The sequence below is a fragment of the Dermacentor silvarum genome, chromosome 3 (genome assembly GCF_013339745.2).
Source record: "Dermacentor silvarum isolate Dsil-2018 chromosome 3, BIME_Dsil_1.4, whole genome shotgun sequence".
In the NCBI taxonomy this organism is placed as follows: domain Eukaryota; kingdom Metazoa; phylum Arthropoda; class Arachnida; order Ixodida; family Ixodidae; genus Dermacentor; species Dermacentor silvarum.
The window spans coordinates 47848659-47866728 of NC_051156.1; the positions used below are offsets into that span (position 1 = coordinate 47848659).

The following is an 18070-nucleotide window of genomic DNA, read 5'->3' on the forward strand; positions in this document are numbered from 1 at the left end:
GGCAAGGAGACACAATCTCTCCAATGCTATTCACTGCATGATTAGAAGAAGTATTCAAACTCTTAGACTGGGAAAGCTTAGGAGTCAGGATGAACGGCGAATATCTCAGCAACCTTCGGTTTGCCGATGATATTGTCCTATTTAGCAAAAATGGAGACGAATTACAGCAAATGATTGAGGACTTTAATCGATAAATTGGGTGGAAGATGAATATGCAGAAGACAAAGATAATGTTCAACAGCCTGGCAAGCGAACAAGAATTCAGGAGCACCAGTCAGCCTCTAGAGTCTGTAAAGGAGTACGTTTATCTAGGTCAGTTACTCACAGGGGACCCTGATCATGAGAAATAAATTCACAGAAGAATAAAATTGGGTTGCAGTGCATACGGCAGGCATTGCCAAATCCTGACTGCGAGCTTACCACTGTCGTTGAAAAGAAAAGTGTACAATTATTGGATTCTACCGGTGCTAACCTATGGGGCAGAAACTTGGGGGTTAACAAAGAAGCTCGAGAACAAGTTAAGGACCGCACAAAGAGCGATGGAACGAAAAATCTTAGGACTAACCTTAAGAGACAGGAAGAGAGCGGTGTGGTGAACAAACGGGGATAACCGATATTCTAGTTGACATTAAGCGGAAGAAATGGAGCTGGGCAGGCCATGTAATGCGTAGGATGGATAACCGGTGGACCATTAGGGTTACAGAATGGATACCAAGAGAACGGAAGCGCAGTCGAGGTCGGCAGAAAACCAGATGGGGTGATGAAGTTAGGAAATTTGCAGGCGCAAGTTGGAATACGCTAGCACAAGACAGGGGTAATTGGATATCGCAGGGAGAGGCCTTCGTCCTGCATTGGACATAAATATAGAGACTGAGGATGATGATGATCTACATTATTATACTGCCGTGAACAGGTCATGCAAAAAACAGCTATTTCATAGTTTTGCTGACATGCATTGAAACAAAGGGGCATCCAGCAACAAACCCTTCATTTATAAGCTGATCAAAACAGGTGGAAAAGCACGTCACGTGACATCTCATCTTTGTTTTCTACAAGCCCTGCTGACATGGATATCGAATGACTGAGCTTCTAACAAGCTCTGTGGTCATAACCTCTTAAGGCCCCTCAGATCACGTGTAAGAGGGTGTCACGTGACCTCACGTAACATTCGCAAAGCCATTGCTGATTTCCAGCTATATTGACCTGGATATTAATCGATCGGCCTTTGGATGAGCTCTGCGATAGTACCCACCAAGGGGACGTCAGGCCACTAGGTAGGATGTCACGTGATCTAGCGTAACTTTTGGAGCACAGGTGATTCACATACACACTCACATGGGTATCAAACGAACGGGAATCGCAAAAGCTATGCGATAGTACACACGTAGTGAGCGTCAAATCACGTGCGAAAGGCTGTCACGCGTATTTTAGCTGGCCCATGCATGGTTCCCAGCCATATCGACATGGATATCAAACAATCGGACTTCGAGGAATATCTGCGATAGCACGCCCGTCGCGTACTTCTGACCACGTGAAAAAAATGTCACGTGACATCACGTAACTTTCGCCAGGCTCTCATGGGTCATCCCCAACCACCCTTACATGGATATCAAACGAACGGGCTTGCAAGAAGCTCTGCACGTCTACCGACGAAAAGCACGTCTGATCCCGTAAAAAGCAATGCATTCGGTGATTCACGCAACGTTCAAGAGCCATTGGGTGATTCACGAACATACTAACATGCATATTAAACAAACGGGAATCGAACAGCCACTGGGATTGGTGCCGCTTAATACGACGGAAACTGAGAAGAAAAGCGCGTCACGTGACTTCATGTAAGTCTGCATCGAACGTTACTGACTGCTGAACCGACTGACATGAATACCACGGCGAGAGGAATTTACCTTGAAAGGAGGTGGTACTCATATAGAAGAACTGAATCGGTAAAGCTTGACATATTTTTTTTTCATTTCCTCGAAAACGCACAGGAAGACTGAAAGACTTGCGAATTCTGGTCTTGGTAGTTGCTTTTCACACATTAACTATGCTATCTAATTGTTGTAGATTTCTCGTTACTTGGAAGGCTGTGCTGATTTGTGCATAATTAGTGCACACTGACTGAACTGGAAAAAAAATAGTTTCACTTTTTTGCGTATTTTCGTATGTTCTTTTTCATTTATTTTGTTCAAATTGTTCCTTATCTGTTATAAAGCAATAAATGATCAACATTTTCACTATTGTAACGAATAAATGTCTCAACTTCGCAAAGTACGTATTTTTGTGGAGGTACAAATTATTAAGATAACCATCTGAGATAACCAGGCGGATAGCAGATGGCAGGGCGAAGTCGAATTTGTCGACAACTCGAAGCAAAGGCAAGTGTATGACGTAATAGTTCAGCGGAAATCCGCTAGGTGGAGATAAGTAATTAAAGGAAAACTGAGACATCCACCCAGATGTAGCAATTTGCTACAATGGAAACCCAACCGGGTTCCTCGAAAGAAAGCCTCGCAGTTGAGGAAAAATTCGTCCTGGTCCGGGACTCGAATCCGGGACCACCGCCTTTCTGGGGCAGCCGCTCTACCATCTGAGCTAACCAGGCGGCTAGCAGACGGCAGGGCGAAGTCGAATTTGTGCTGCAACTGGACAGCTTTATTACTTACCAAAAAGACCGTTATAACACAATAATCTCGTAAATACGCACGTTATTAGAAAACGATGTTGAAAACGTTTCTTTGAGCTATGTTTATTTGTTTATTCATTCGTTTCTTTTCGGTACATTATAATCTTGCGTTGGTGCACTGTATTGAAGTTCAGTAGATGGCGGAGACAGCAGTACCTAAAATTCCGGTACATGACATAAATGCTTTTAATGTAGGAACACCCTAAACAGTGTAAAGCATCATTGATTTTCCCTAAATACATCAGCAATAGAGTGTTATGAAACGCGCTGCATGTAAAACAACGTTCAGGTAGTCAGCATTTTGTCTGCGGTAATTGCGTACCTTGCTTGGCGGATTGTGAGCGTAGGTGAATTTGCACTTTCTTAGCGTTCAGCATTCAAAAATAGTTTTTTTGTAACGCTAGCCATGTGGTATTGGTGTGCTCGCTGAGCTATTTCCATATGGCAAATGCGAAAGGGCGTGGAAGGTGGTGGCTGCAGCATGGATTTTTGTTGACAGCGCAAATCCATAAGGACAGATGGACAATATAATCGTACCATGTTCTTTATTTATATTTAGTCAATCATCAAACAAAAAAACGAAACATCGTGCCCACAGGCGACAGCAAAATGTCGGTATATATATTCTGCAACTGAGAAAATGTCGGTATATATATAGCTCCTGGTTGTCGCAGTCGCTGCTGCAAAGTACAAAACTTGTCACTGTCGTCTGTACGCACGATGTTTCTTGAATTTTTTTTCGATGATTAGTAAGTCGGGTAAAAATGTTTTTTTTTTTACTATTCCTGAATGAGAAGCAAGTTAGGGTGGGCGTGGATGGTTTAGGAAACTATTGCATAGGAAAATGGGTAAGCAGACGGCCATTGCGTCGGAAGGAAAACTATTTTTCCCCGAAGAGACGGTTTCTCAGCATAATTTTGCAGTAGCTTTTCATCGGAACGTGCTGCCAATGCTTTTTCCAAGACTTCCTGCTTATGGAGAATGTCCAGAACCTCTTCTGTGTCGCGATGGATGGGGCTAACTACGGATGGCGTGGCCGACCCCGGAAAGCACAAGACGAAGAGAAAGTGAAGTAAAGATCAGTCACTACATTCGACAGAGAGAGGATTGTTGACACCTTTAGAAGGGGAGGAAATCTGAGGCAGTTGGTAGCTACCCTTCAGATTAACATCAAAACTGTGCGCTCCATTGCAGCTACAGATAGGGATCACAAAAGGTTTGGGCCAGACATTGCTAGCACTGTTTGTGATATAGTGAATGAAAATCTCGCATTTACGATGAATCAAGTACGGACATTATCTGAAAAGCACCAAGGACGTCAAGTAAGCACGTCGATCATTTATCGACTGCTCGATGGTCATAGCTACACACTGAAGCTTGCCGTGCACTCCCAGACCAGCTGATCGTTACCGGAGCGACATGAAGCGCGACCACAGAGACTACGTGCAATGGCTCCAGAATCAAACTTCAAATCTCTCCCGAATTCTGTAGATGAGACAAACTTTAATGTATGGTGTGCCAGAAGCTTTGCCAGGACAAAGTGCGGAACACCAGCAGTTCGAATGCTGCCTAACACGAAGGGTGTAAACATAAACATTGTAGCGTGTATGTCTGCAGATGGTTTAGTTCTCTGGAAGGCAGTAGACAAAGTTCATCAATTTTTTGCGGAAACCTCGAAGCAAGTTCAACAAAATCACCTCACCAGCCACGCCGTATTCATTTTTGACAACGCATCAGCACACCATCGGGCTGAAAACGCCACCCTCGCATGCATGACACAATATGTGAAGAATCTGCCACCCTACAGCCCCTTCTTCAATTCAATTGAAGAGACGTTTTCAAAGTTCAACTGGCATGTTAAACCTTTCCTGAGCGAGAGCCGCCAAGAATGGCTCACAACTCCAGCGCGCATTGCAAAGAAAGACCACCGACGAGCCATGCGCATCGAGGCAGCCGTACGCTCCATGCAGCGAGTACAACGAGCGGACTGTGCTTCATACGACGAGCACACCTTTTCCTTTTTGGAAGCCGCACTGAAATGTTGCGACATGTGAAGGCCATCTTTGGCCTATGAGAAAGATTGCCTCAGTGAGTGCTGCTCTAGTTATAAACAAATTTCCATATTTCAATGAAAGTATTTCTTTGAACCCTTTTACAACAAACAGCAATACATTTCGCTGTGTTTCTTGTCAGTTACAGCAGCCTCAATATAACTGCATTAGTAGGGGCTAATGAGCGTACGCTAACAGGTAACATCCGGCGTGCAGACAGATTAACCCTTTATTGACGAGTGTTGCCTACAGGCAACCTACCAGAAAAACAAAATCTTCTCACCCAGTTTCAGCATTAAGTACGAAGTTCTTGGCTAAATATCTTCAGCCAACACTGAATGACCGGCAGCAAGCATCATATATTGGTTTAGAGCAGGAAAACTGGATGAGGAAGAAGTTTGGCACGCGACTCACTGTCTTTTGAAAACGAGGTCAGATGAGCAACGCCGATGCAAGGTATCTAGCTGCAGTGGTGTCACACATGTGATGTAAAGCAAATGAAATGTACACCTATGGTTCACATATGATGAGAGCTGTCTGTAAAAAATGAAAAAGAAGCCTTAGGTGCCTTGGGGTGAACCCCACTTCCAATTTCCCGCCTGGGGTTTCCCCGCTATTGCTGAAAAAAATTGTACAAAATATTTTTTCTTTTTGTGAATTATGCCTATTCTTGATGTATTTTGTCAATTTAGATGGAAAATAGTTATTTTTTCTGATTATTTATATGTCTCGTCCTTAAAGGGTTAAAAAAGAATAGAGCGTTAGGTTAAATATGGGGGTTCTCTAGCAGAACCATGATATGGTTATGAGACATGCCGTAGTGAGGGATTTTCGAATGATTTTGACTACCTGGCGATTTTTATCGCACACTTCAATCTAAGTATACGAGCGTTGTCAAATTTCGCCCACCGAAATGCGGTCGCCGAGAAGGCGGTAAAACCCTCGACTTCGAGCTCAGCAGCAGAAAACCATATTTATTGGGTTGCACCGCGGCGGGTCAAAAATCACAAGCAATACAACGAACATTTTCACATATATACAGTCACCTCTCAGCGACTTGACCTCGGTTAACTTGACTTTTTACTTTCGAACGCACTACAATATCCAAACAAGAAACCACATAATGCTATGGAACAAAACACACTTATTAGAATGCATAAGCAGGTCGCTTTGGTGAATTCAGCCTTTATAGTGTCCGCTCATGCGAGCAGGGGCTACTAAGATTGAAAAACAAGAAATAAAAAAAAACAGCTCTACTGCTTCCCTTGGTGTGAAACATTTTTACTTCGCCTTTACTTTACTTTTATTTTTCACAACTTCCAGAATCTAAATTTTCCTTACAGTTTAACACTGAGGCAGTGTTACACATGCTGGCGCTCGTTGATGCCTGTCGGTTGAGTTGTGCTTCAAGATCAAGCAAGAAAACATTACAGACCACCTCGGGTAAACAAAAATACCTGCTTTTATTCTGCCACTGTTAATTAAATCTTTCGGATAATTCAACCAACTCTTGGGGTCCTGCGAACGTCAATTAGCAGAGGGGACTGTGCCTGTTACTGCGCATCAACAACACACTCGGTTGCATTGACACTGCCACGTATACATTAACCAACCCTCAGGATGCTATCAGATCTCGGAGGCCACACTCAGCAGAGGCAGCTACATGCAACTGGCGTTTGTAGACTAGAAGTGCAAAGATAAAATACTTTTTATAGTCTTTTTGAGATTACAGAATTGTGTATTTTTCATTTGTTCTCGTCAAGAATAGCAATTCTAGTCAGAAGAGTGTAATTTTGGACCCGTTGGTAATGCATATTTGAGTGTGGTGAAGCGCAAAAGACGGAACAGTGTGAGGCGAGACGGACGGGACAAGCGCTACTGTCAACTGTGCACGTTTATTGGAAAAAAATTCCTGCAGCAAGAGCATTACAGCAGGCTGGTTTCGAGCACCCGCTCCTTCAAGCTGACCAGAAACCATGCTTAAACAGCTGAGCAAAGAGCCAGCGGTAAACGTTGCAGGTACCCCGCAGAAGAGGTGTTTATTCGCGGTTGTGCCATATGTGCACAAGGTTTCGCACAACTTAAGGAAAGTCACAGGGAAGTGTGGAGCGGATCTTATGTTCTCTGCGTCATGCAAGTTGGCACAACTGTGCAAACACATCACGGGTAATCAGGAATGGATTTGTTGTACATCAATACACTTCCATAAGCGTTGTCCATGCGCCACTGTGGTGGTGTTCACTTAGGACAGACCAGCCGGTGCCGGAACGACCGGCTACTACAACGCTACAGGTGTTGCAAATCGGTACATGGGTTGAATATTGTTGTACACTGCAAAAATTGCGGTTACTATCCGCGGAAGAGGAATACGGAAGTTGTAGGGCGTAGAAAAACCAAATTAGAATGGGAGCTTTTGGAAGCGGCGTTTCTCGAAAATTCTGGACTTGATAAGTACGTTAGCGCCACTTCGGAGGCACGTTTAAACAAAGAAACTGAAAAAAAGTGAATTATGGTGCTCTCCTGGGCGCATATTGAGGCACCGGCCAGTCTTTCCCATGTACATTTGACCGAATATATACATGATCAATGGAACAGACTATGCTACCCCTGACGAACACAAGATAAATTTGGTTGCATCTTGAACACAGCAAGCCTCCCTTGCATGGGTGCCTTTCCCAATTCGCATGTGGACTGCTATGCACACAAATTTCCAGCGAAAAATAAAGTAGGCAGGATATGCACGACAGTCCACAAGTGAATTGAGAAAGGCGAGCCGGCAAGGGAGGTTTGCATGGATAAATATACCACCAAATTTGTCTAGTGTGTATGAGAAGCAGTGTACTTGTCTAGTGTGTATGAGAAGCCGTGTACTCTTAGCAGGCTAAGATGACAATGTCATCTGCATGCGCATAGTCTCTGAAGTAAGTAGCTCTAGATGTTTTTGTTGTTTGATATAGTGTTATATGACATGAAAGAGTAATAATCTTATGACCGGAGATTCCGTTTTCAACACTGATCGCGCAGTCCTCGAGGGAACTACCAGCGAACATGAGGGCATCTCCTGTTTCAACGTATTGGCAACCGCACTTATTCATTTTTCATTGAGTTGCTTAGTTTGCTTTCTTTTTTTTGTTATTCGATTGGCAATAATATTCCAACCTCCCTTACCTTTCACTCATTCTTTTCATTCTTTTTTTACATGTTTGCACCCCTTTTTTCCATGAACACCATTTTTCTGCCGCCACTGTTATTCTCTCTCTCATACATGATAGTTCACTGACCTCCATTGGTGCAGATACCCCCGTCCCCCCCCCCCCCCCCCGTTCCTCCCTGCCTTGCAGGCCCCTTGCACAAAATAGGAACCTACAATTACACGTCATCCGGCGAACACAAGGTGCTGCCTTAAATTCGTCCAGCAACTATCAGTTGCGCATAACCTTTCTTCTCAATTCTACACCGTCACCCCTAACACACTCTAGCTCGTTACCTCGCCCACCCGCCTTACCTTCTCTCCCCTTTAGAAGAACCGTACCTATACATACTGTGCTAAGCAGAGCATATGTCGCCTTGAAAAAGGGAACTTCACTTGTCGAAACGTTGGCTCCGGCTCTTACCATGTTTTCGTGTTGCTCATTGTCTCGAATTTCCATCTCCCGCGTTCCCCGTGTTTTCTCTGAATCACAAAAGTATGTGTATATGAGTCACTTAATGTAACACAAATAAAAACATGTGTTTACCTGCCAAAAACTTCTGTCTATATCAGATAAATTATAAACTGCACTTAGAGAATATGAATTCAGCAGCAGCTCTCATCAACTATGAAGGCAGCCGGTAAATGAAAGAGAGAGATAATTTTATGATGCGAGAAAAACTCAGATGTCGCACCTCCACGATTAGTGTGCAAATCTGCAAGAATGCCATATTGAGGTGAACCAGGCGTAGCTGCAGGACGCTGATTGTGGGAAGTATGTAACCCATTTACATGTTTTCATTCTTTTGGACTCTTTAATTCCCACCAAGTTGAGGTTCTCAAGACTGCATCACCTGTCAGAGCTTGTTTCGTCAAAATGTAACTGGTTACATGTGATCGGTTGCTCAGTTAAGCAGTTGAATAACAGCGAGCGTTACCGAGTAAACAATGTGGACACTAAATTATAACTATACCGTACGAGATTGATTGCAACTAATTATATTACATACAACTCATTGCGTTCAAGTCAGCTTAGGATCCTGGTCGGCTGACTCCGTGATCCAGGTTACCTACGCGTATTTGTGCACATACTAAGTCACAGATAAGCTTTTTATTTGTGGCATTGTCCATGAATGGACCCAGTGCTACATACCGGATTGCACATATACCAGGACCGCACTTGTCTACTGGGAAAGTTAGCACCCTATAGTCGAAAGAAAGGGCAAATGAAACTTCGCTTTACAAAAGCACACTTTACATCAAAACTAGCAAACGGTTGACGAACCTTCACTAGCAGACACCAGAGACTCAAAATTTGCTTGTTGAAGTAAAGAGGTAGGCTAACCGTTTTAGCGGCACGTCATAATTTCAGAGTGATAGCAATTATATGACCCTTCCATGTGCATTTCCGCCTTCGTCGCCAGGGTGTTCCGTATAAAGCCCAAGTCCATTGTGGCCGCGCGCCGTATGCTGTGGGTGCAAGTGAAAGCGTGCGAGGGTTGAGGCAAGGATGGAGGCTCGATATTCGCGTGCGCAAGGGTGAAGGCAGGGAGGAAGCGCGCAGTCATCTATTGCACGCAAAGGACCTATGGGCCTTTACTCCGGTGGCGGCTGTGTATGGCGTGGCTGAGCACGACCAGACGGGCCCTATCTGTAAAGCGATCGGCGATGAGCACATAGTCTAAGTGCGCCCAGGGCTGATAGCTTCGTGTGCGCTGTGTTCTCGGCGCTTAGTTCGCGTCGAAGCGGGAGATAGCATAAAGGTCTATCAACTCGCTACTGCTCCTGCTATTCCTCACGCCAGCATTTTGATAGCGGGTAGCCGCGGTCATGGAGTGAGATGTATTCATGTTTGGCTGTACTCGCTTCACACCATGCTTTTCAATTTAGATGGAGAGTGTTGACATGTTTATACGACCGATAAAACCACTATCCTTACTTCGCAGAGCAATAAAATTATCTGCTATCGCAATCGATGCTTCGCCTTCTGGGCGAAATCGCAACTTTTTGTAACCATCACGCTACTGCCACGAATAAATGTTGCTGTAGTGTTAGGTCAATCACATGTCGGGATGACCGTCGTGGGTTCTGCGTGAAATATTTTAATTTCGAAGGAAATAGCCCTAAATAAACGGGTAAAAGCCATTTTTAAGCTCGGGCAAGGTGTTTTCCGACCGATATCTTGCAGCTCGTTGTCACCACATTACCTTGCAGTTGATAAGCCATGAACTCATATGGAGTTCTTCGTGTGGACATTCACAATGCGGGTGCCTCTTTTGATGTTCTGCGCGTGAGAAACTAGATACAGCTACAATTTATTGAAAATTGCTTTTAGATAATTTTAGGGAACTTGTTATGGGCATTTAAGATACATGACCTCTTTCAGATTCTTACTTACAAACAACCCCTTACCACCCCTTCTCAAAGAACCAACCACCCCAAAACTGCCGGATTCGTGAACATTCTCCATTAGGTGGTGGACGTAATCATATAAGAAAAAAAGCATGTATTATAATAAAGATGCTGATCTTCACTGCGGAAGAATGAGTTTGCAGTAAATGAGTTGAGAGCCGAGGGAATTACTAAAATGTGTTATCTTTTTTTTTCGGTTCGACAACTTGAAGTCCTGAACCCGGAAATCACCGGAATACTCGTAGTTTATGCACAGTATATTGTAGAAAACATTGCAGCAACAATATATTTAGCATTTCACAAAGTCAAAAGAAGATTTAGGCTTATTGTGAAGCATGAAACCGTGATTAAGCGTCATTCCAGTGAAACCCAAAGAACCCATTACAGTGCAATGTGGTGACTTATCAACACCTAGGGTTGTGTCATTTTAACGGGCTTCCGCTTGGTTACTACATAGTCTCACCACCTAGTCTCAGCTACAGTGACCTATAAAGAAGCCTCTTTGCTAAAGTACACTGTATCTTTCGAATGAAACTGTTTTCTGTTTGAAGACAATGTTGTGGTTGTGACAAATGCAGTATCCCCACTTTTTTACCAGGTTCTGATGGCAAGCTGGGTCTCTTTTATGATGACGATACAGTCATTAGTGGCCCTTATATTTGTAACGCATGTCGAGTGCCTCCAGCAAGAAGTCATGTGCCCAGTGAAGCACCGGCGAAGTAAGTTAAAACTTTGCAAGCCCAAATTTCACATTGGTGATGAAATGCTGTGTCGTTAGAAATGAATAGCTTGTGTGCGCTTCTACACAATGCTTCTACCATTACGTGTGCCAGCTGCTTCATATATGAGGCAGAGCTCAGTCGGATTCATACATAAAATATTTTTTACGCCGATAGTTTGTTCAAGCTAAGAAACGCCGTTAATGTGATACATTTAAGCTCACTCATGCTAAGAGAAATGAAAATATGACGTAGACAGACACGCTTAACTCACACGTATGCCGACTAGAGCTCGCACTCAATTCAGCTCACTTAAGTTCACGCAGCTTCCAATTCACTCAAATTCAGGTCTAAGCAAAATGTTTACTGGCACGGCATATTAAATTTTTTCAATGCTGCCACCTCGTCCAGCATCTCAATCCATGTTGGCTGTTCAGGGAGTGCCCGATGGACATCCCTGAACCGTACTGCACTTTCAATGATGTGATCGCGTGCAGATCTCATTACGACATCAGCATTATTGAACTGCGTTTTAGTTTTGCACAAACTCTTGAGGCCCAGGAGCATTATAAGGTCATACCTAAAACCATGTTTTGCTCGGTCAGAATCTTATTCCTTGTGGATCTAAAGGTTACTCTTTCTTTAGCGTCCTTTGAAGTACCTCCCAGGAAGAAGTTGCGTCCCAGCAATCTAAAAACACGTGCTCAATCGTTTCGGCTTTCTTACATAAGAAGCAGTTAATTGACCAAGAGACAAAAATACATTTGTTATGCATGCATGTTTCAAATGATAGTGTATTAGTGTGTAGTTTAAAGGAAAAAAGTTTTTACCGAAGGGTGTACTGGCTTTCTTTAAACCCTTTTGAAAACATCTCCGGGGCCTCCATAGTTTGGCATGCGGTAAATCGGTGCAGGGAGCATAGTGTCTATTAGGTCCTTTTACAATTTTTTCCTAGTAACATGGGAGAGATACTGCATTGAAAACCGCACATGCCATAGTCTGCACGCAAGTATGACTTATGGTATACAGCCTTTAACGGCACCCCACATTGCTTCAAACTCTCGAGCATACAACAAATCCTGGAAAGTGATGACATTAACGGACTTGCATGACTGCACGAAACAACATATAGTTCTGATTGCGAAGGCACATGAAGCGCGATACAACTTGTCGCACAAATAAATGTGCCAAACCAAGACCAGCTTTCTTTACGGGCAAGAACAAGTTTGTACAGCCGGTTCTTTCCCAAGTTGATGCCCATATGAAAGCGGCGAAGGCACGGTGAATTTTTTGAATGTTTATCCGCGAAGCATACAGCACATTCATCACATACCATATTTTGGAGCTAAGAAATAGGTTACGGACTGTGGCGCGCGAGAACATTGACAATTTTCGCCCTTTCCAAGCATAAGCCTTTTCTTTGCTCTCGCCGCTTGTTCGTCCATCCAAGTACGGCCAGGGACAGGATAAGAGTCAAGTGGCAAGCCAAGACACGTCGTTTCTGTGGTTGACCACTGAAGTCGAGAGAAGTAGTGTGGCGTTTCATTCCATTCGCCATGCCAGAACCTATAACTCTTCTCCCAGTTTATTTGCGCCCTGGTACGTTTGCAAAAGGTTTAAAGTAAAACGTATTTGTGACTTCACAATTACTCTCTCTATTTGAGTACAAAACGGCAATTTCGTCATACGCCAAAGATTTCACATGCGTTGACAGTAACCTGTAGCCACTTATCCGTTCATTATTCTGGATGGCCATGCACAGAAGCTCCAGGTAAGCTGCAAACAACAGGGGTTACAGTGGACATTCCTGCCTCACAGTAGACCGCACTTGCAGGCTGCCAGTCTGGTGGTCTCCATTTACAATGAACCGAGTGGAACAGTTAGCCTACGCCATTCTGACACTGTCTGGTATTACGCTTCCTATATTGGAATGCTCTAATATTGCGAAGAGAACATCGTGTGAGACACGCTCAAAGGCTTTTAACAGCGCAGCTATTTAAGCTCTTGGTCAGGCCGCGTAGTGCGAGGAAAACCTTGGGATGACCCTGGAGGTAGTTCAGAAAGGGTCCAAGCGCAATGGCACATACCCCTGTGGACTAGCGAAGCTGTTTAAGCTCGAGGATGGTCCGTCGAATGTACGCCGCAAGATCTCCGCCTGGCGATGACGCCACTATGCGTCGCCTAGCAACGCTTCGCCTCAGCTGCGCCGAGCCTCGCCACAGCTTCGGGAGCCGTGACGTCACCGCGCACAAGCATCGCTTCGCCTTAGCTTTGCCGAGCCACAACGTCACCGCGCCATGCGGAGTGGTTGCCGCGGCTACACAGATAGGGAGCTAAGCCGTGACGTGAATGCACCGACCCACGGGATATAATGGGGGTGAGCTCCACTAATGACAAAGCTGGCACCACTGTTTGCGTGACGTGTTATGAGGGACCACGCGGACACAGCGGCCGCGTCGTCTGCTTCGGAAGTGCCAAAGAGAGCTGAAAACGAAAGTATAAAGTCCCAGCTACGCTCCGGTTTTCATGAAGTGGGGATGTTTTCACGCCTCGAGTGTCTGCTTGACAACACTTGTGAGCACTCTAACAAGTAGTGGCTGCCTTTGAAGGCGTCGGACGTGGTAGGCTACTGCTCGGTGCCGCAGCGCCGGACCTAAGCAACGGAGCCCAGTGCCGGCCTTAACACGTACCCGCAGGCCAAGAAGCTGCGTGTACCTTGGGTTGCGAAACTTACAACCGGTAAGCAGCCATCGGCTACAACTCCGGTGTGTAGCAAGCACTTCCGCGAGGGACATTTCTGCTACCGCGTTAGGGCTGCGATGTTCGGTGAGTAGCAGAAAGCACGCACTGAGAAGCTCGCCCACGCGCGCTGCCCGCTTAATGTAACGAAGCCTTGGTCTATCAACTTGTAGATGGTAGATAATGTCAAATTCACTGCAATGGAAGGGGAACAGTAAGAAGCACATTAAAAAAGGCATGGCATATGCTCACGTTTGTGTTTGCACCAAACAATGAATGTACTAACAAAAAGAAGCACCGGGAAATTCGTCGCTGAGAAGACCAACAAACATAAAGTGCGACGCAACTTGAGAAATAACGATATTGATGCGTCCAAGAATTTAAATGGAAAACATTATTGAATCGTCACGTTGGCACATCGCGGGTCGGCGTATGGCGTCGAAGTCCCTAGTTAAGAAGAAATTATTTTTGAACTACTCTGATAGCGTCCACGCAACAGTGTTGCTAGGATAGCCGATATTCTAGTTGACATTAAGCGGGAAAAATGGAGAAGGGCAGGCCACGTAATGCGAAGGATGGATAGCCGGTGGACCATTAGAGTTACAGAATGGATAACCAAAGAAGGCAAGCGCAGTCGAGGACGGCAGAAAACTAGATGGGGTGATGAAGATATGAAATTTGCAGGTACAAGTTGGAATCAGCTAGCGCAAGACAGGGGTAATTGGAGATCACAGGGAGAGGCCGTCGTAGTGCAGTGGACATAAAATATAGGCTGGTGATGATGATGATGATAATGATGATGCTTCGCATGTGTTCTTGTGGGCCATATAGCCCGCCACTGTCACCGTCGCAGGTTCCGCTCTCTTCCCCAACCTATCATGCAGCTCAGCCTTCCCAACGAGTTTCTTCGTTCTCGCCGACTCGTTTTTTACACGCCGCCCGTTTCACTCACGCCGGTCGTCTTCTTCCCGTCGCCGATTCATCTCCCCGATGCTTCACCGACCTAGCCCCGCACGAGAGGAAAACTGACAGCCGTAGTTACCGAGGCAAAACTGCGCCGTCGTCGAAACTCTCCAAGACCTCATTTTTACCCGCCTAACGAAATTGATCTATTGGTAGAAGGTATCGCCGTACGTGCACTTGTCGACACAGGAGCTGTCGTTTCTGTAATTAGAAACAAATTGTGCATCGATCTGAGAAAAGGGACCCTCCCGCAGCACCGATGTTTCCCTGCGTACGGCGACTTCGCATCACATCAAGCCTACCGCTCAGTGCACTGCCCGTGTTATTATTCAACGTGTTATGTATGCCGTTAAATTTGTCGTCCTGCCGGATCATCCTAGGACGTTATCCTAGGATGGATTTTCTTTCCACGCATCAAGCCCTCGTGGAGTGCGCTCGTGCCGAACTCATATTGTCGACGCCATGCCCTAACCTCTTTGACCACACTTCTCCTACAGTGTTTGCCGCGGCTGAGGTCCACATCGCCACTTTGTCCGCCGTTCTGGTGCCTCTGTTTTCGCCTGCTGCCACTAACTCACCTGTTCTGTTTTCGCCATCTGCAGCTCCTGCTCGTCACCTAAACTTCATCCTCCTGTTTGCTGCCATAAACTCCTTCAATGATTATTCGGCAATCTACGTGTGCAATGCATCTGCATGTCCGTCACTCCTACTAGGCAGCAAGTGCCTGGGAAGCTTCGAGACTTTTGAGTACCTTTTCGAGGATGCAATGCTTGGAGATAAGGCATCACTACCGACGGTGCCGTGGCTCCTGCCGCTGACACCGATGATCCTGGTGACATATTCTTCAAAGTCGTCGATTCCGACCTCACACCTGCGCAGCACAAGAAGACAGTGCAACTCCTGCAGCGTTTTCGAGCCTCCTTCGACCACAACTAGTCTTCCTTCGGTCGAACGTCAGCAGTGGTTCATCGCGTCGATACGATCCATAAGCACCATTGCGCCAGCACCCATACCGTGTGTTCGACTGCAGAACGCCGTGTCATCGAAGGACAGGTAGGTTATCTGCTGAAACATAGAATAATCCAGCCCTTAAGCAGTCTCTGGGCCTCTCCAGTTGCGCTGGTGAAGGAAAAAGACGGATCCATCAGGTTCTGCGTGAATTACCGACATCTTAATCGAATAACGCGCAAGGGTGTCTACCCTCTACCACGCATCAACGATGCTCTGGACTGCCTACAGGAAGCAGAATTCTTCTCTTCCTTAGTTCTGCGCCCGGGATACTGACAGGTGCCTCTGACGGAAGCCAATTGCGAAAAAATGGCTTTTCTGACTGCCCGACGGCCTGCAGGAGTTTACAGTCATGCCCTTCGGCCTGATTTCGAGCACATGATGGACACGATCCTTGGAGCCCTTAAGTGGAATAATTGAATTTGTTAGGACGACATTGTGGTCTTTTCCTCCTATTTCGCGTCCCATTAAACTCGCCTCAAACAAGTGCTCGCTTGCCTCTTAGTTGCAGGACTGCAACTGAACTTGAAGAAATGACACTTCGCCGCTCGCAAGCTTACGATTCTAGGGCATGTTGTTTCGAAGGACAGGTATTCTCCCCCACCCTGTCAAACTTACAGCCGTTTCAGTGTTTCCCAAACCAAGTACCATGAAAGATCTCCGCAGCTTTATCGCTCTATGCTCTTATTTCCGATGCTTTAACCGCCATTTCACTATGATCATCGCCCCTTTGACCAAGCTCCCCGCTGGCAGTAATAACCTTTGGGCATGGCTTGCGACGACGATTTCTGAATTGCGTCGTCTCCTTACGTCGCCTCCTATACTGCGACACTTCGACCCCTCTGCAACCACTGAGGTCCACACAGACGCCAGCGGTGTCGGGTTAGGCGCTATTCTTGCTCAACGGAAATATGGGTTTGAAGAGTACGTCGTTGCCTATGCAAGCCGAACTGTCAACAAAGCCGAAGGCAACTATTCGTTCACTGAAAAAGAATGCCTTGCCATAATTTAGGCCATAAAGAAATTTCGTAATAACGTGTACCGGCACCCAATTGACGTAGTGACCGACTACCATGCCCTGTGCTGGTGGTCCTCACTGAAAGATCCAAGTCAATGGTCGCCTCGTCCGATGGGCATTACGCCTCCAAGAATACGACATTCGCGTCGTGTATCGCTCTGGTGAAAAAAATTCGTACGCAATCCCTCTCCCGTTCACCCCTGCCTCTCCGATCGTGTCTGCTTCACAAATACTACCTGCGATACCACCGCTCTCTTCATCTCTGACATGCCATCTGAGCAGCGCAAGGACCCGTGAGTTGCTTCCATTCTAGACTTTCTGTCTGGTCAGGCTTCTGTTCCCACTTCTCGGACGTTGCGTCGGCAAGCTGAGCACTTCACCACTCGGGACGGCGTGCTGTACCGCCGGAATTACACTCCCGGCGGCCCTAAGTGGCTCTTCGTCATTGCACCGCCACCTGCGCTCTCAAATCTGCTCCACTTTCCACGACGACCGACAATGTGTTCACGCAGGTTTCCTGAAGACGTATTCTCGTATTAGGCTTCGGTACTACTGGCGTGGCATTTACCGTTTTGTTCGACAGTATGTTCGGTCGTGTTCCATGTGCCAGCGAAGCAAGAATCCTCCTCAACACGCATGCGGCACCTTATTACGTCTGCCGTGCACCGTCCGACCGTTTGACTGCGTCGGAATCGACATATATGGTCCCCTTCCCAGCACACCAGACGGTAACCGTCTGATAATTGTTGCGTCGATCACCTCACACGGTATGCCGAAGCTTCACCTCTTCCATCGTCTACAGCAAAAGTCGTTGCCACTTACATTCCTCACAATCTCATCCTTCGTCATGAAGCTCCGCGAGAATTGATGAGTGACCGTGGTAGTGCTTTCCTCACCGACGTCATCGGCAACATTGCTTCATGAATGCCGCGTCATTCACCGCAGCACCAGTGCCTCTTATCCACAAACAAACGGGATGACAGAACGTTTTAACCGCGCCCTAGGCAACATGCTCGCTATGTACAGGGTCGTCCACTCTTAGTACGAACACGGCGCCGCGTGGCCGCGCTCCGCGGAGCGCCAGCGCACATGGCGCGGCCGCGCATCGAAGCTAAGCGGCGCAAGCGCACAGGGGCTTGGAGGCGGGGCTTCGTGTCGTCTGCTAAAGCGCGCGTGCGAGCCGTGTTTGTGCCTGCCTGTTGTCTGCTAAAGCACAGCGCGCGAGCGCACTTTAGCAGACGACACGAAGCACCGCCTCCAAGCCCCTGTGCGCCTGCGCCGCTTAGC

General features: G+C 46.3%; 1 long non-coding RNA gene across 1 annotated transcript in view; it reads left to right on the forward strand.

The window, feature by feature from the left end:
* LOC125943775 (uncharacterized) overlaps nt 1–18070 on the forward strand; it is a 105079-nt gene that overhangs the window by 11136 nt on the left and 75873 nt on the right. The window contains exon 2 of the long non-coding RNA XR_007465886.1: nt 10935–11055. This is a non-coding gene — a long non-coding RNA (uncharacterized LOC125943775). The remainder of the gene's footprint in view (nt 1–10934; nt 11056–18070) is intronic.